This window comes from Austrofundulus limnaeus, unplaced genomic scaffold (genome assembly GCF_001266775.1).
Source record: "Austrofundulus limnaeus strain Quisiro unplaced genomic scaffold, Austrofundulus_limnaeus-1.0 Scaffold586, whole genome shotgun sequence".
NCBI lineage: Eukaryota > Metazoa > Chordata > Actinopteri > Cyprinodontiformes > Rivulidae > Austrofundulus > Austrofundulus limnaeus.
Genome location: NW_013952988.1, coordinates 146,854 through 148,298, shown reverse-complemented (window position 1 = coordinate 148,298; position 1,445 = coordinate 146,854). Strand labels below are relative to the sequence as shown.

At 46.9% G+C, this 1,445-nt stretch overlaps 1 protein-coding gene and 1 non-coding gene across 3 annotated transcripts in view; both read right to left on the bottom strand.

Annotated features, from left to right (window-relative positions):
• rell2 (RELT like 2) overlaps positions 1–1,445 on the bottom strand; it is a 35,251-nt gene that overhangs the window by 19,067 nt on the left and 14,739 nt on the right. The window lies entirely within an intron of this gene.
• On the bottom strand, positions 1,047–1,140 carry trnai-uau (transfer RNA isoleucine (anticodon UAU)). Its single transcript has 2 exons — positions 1,103–1,140; positions 1,047–1,082 (listed from the first exon to the last, which is right to left on the bottom strand). It is a non-coding gene; the product is annotated as a tRNA-Ile (tRNA).

Genomic DNA, 1,445 nt, shown 5'->3' with positions numbered 1-1,445 from the left:
GGTCTGCTGGGAACGTCTGTCAGAGGCTCCTGTCAGACAGAGCTTCAACTCACATCTCCAGGAGAACTTTGAACAYGTTCCGGGGGAGGTGGGGGAAATTGAGTCCGAGTGGGCCATGTTCCATGCCTCCATTGTCGAAACATCTTACCTAAGCTGTGGCCRTAAGGTTGTCGGTGCCTGTCGTGGCGGCAACGCTCGAACACGCTGGTGGAAACAGGCGGTGAGGGATGCTGTCAGGCTGAAGAAGGAGTCCTATTGCRTCTTTGTGGCCTGTGGGACTCTGGAAGCAGCCGATAGGTATCAGCAGTCCAAGCGGATTGCGGCTCGGGTGGTCGTTGAGGCAAAAACTAGGGCGTGGGAGAAGTTCCAAGAGGCCATGGAACCAGATTTCCGTACGGCTTCGAGGCGATTCTGGTCCACCATTCGAAATCTCAGGGGGGGAAAGCGATTCGCCACCAACACCATTTATGGTGGGGATGGTGTGCTGCTGACCTCAACTCGGGATGTTGTGGGTCAGTGGGTAGAATACCTCGAATACCTCCTCAATCCTACCAAAACGTCTTCCCATGAGGAAGCAGAGCCTGAGGACCCTGGATCAGACTCTCCAATCTCTGGTGCCGAGGTCACTGAGGTGGTTAAACAGCTCCTCGGTGGCAGGGCGCTAAGGGTGCATGAGATTTGCCTTAGAAKGTGCAAAACAGTGTTTTGGAGTTTGGCTAAAAACAGCTACAATTTATCAACTTAAGTTATCTTAAACTTGCAATAATCTTTCCACTGTACTTGTGGBAATCCAGCTTGATGTTATTTTCTAAGTTTATTATTTATCTAAAATAAGAAACAAGAAAAAGTACTCTGTAAATCTCCAAAAGGAGAATAACTTGTATGCATTTTTTCATCCCACATGTGGAGCAGTGGGCTGCCATCTGGTGCACTGTGGGTGTTGAGAGCATGCTAAAGGGCTTAGCCACCCACCATTTTGTCGTCAATCTGGGAGTTGAAATGGCTCAAAGACTAAGTTTCTCTAACCTCTGTGCTCTTAAAATATGTGCTCCAGGTGAGGCTTGAACTCACAACCTCAGCATTGCTCAGCTTCATACTGTCTTATAAGTACTGCGCGCTAACCGATTGCGTCACTGGAGCCTTGTTTCAGAGTTCATGCATCAAGCATCTGTGGGTTTTTTAATCACTTTATTGAGTGGTATTTTGTTGGACAGAAAGAGCTGAAACAATATGCCTCATGCAAGAACATTTTCGTATTCTTATCCTAAATTTCTCTTATTTTTGTTCGTACGAGGGGTTCGTAATAACATACCACGTCAGATTCAACAAACTTCTATCTTCAGGAAAAGTGTATAAATGAGGAGCGTAAACTGATGAATGTGTATCCAAGTGCTCGCGCACAAGGAGAGGTGATAATCTACCACCCCAAAAACACCATATAAGGC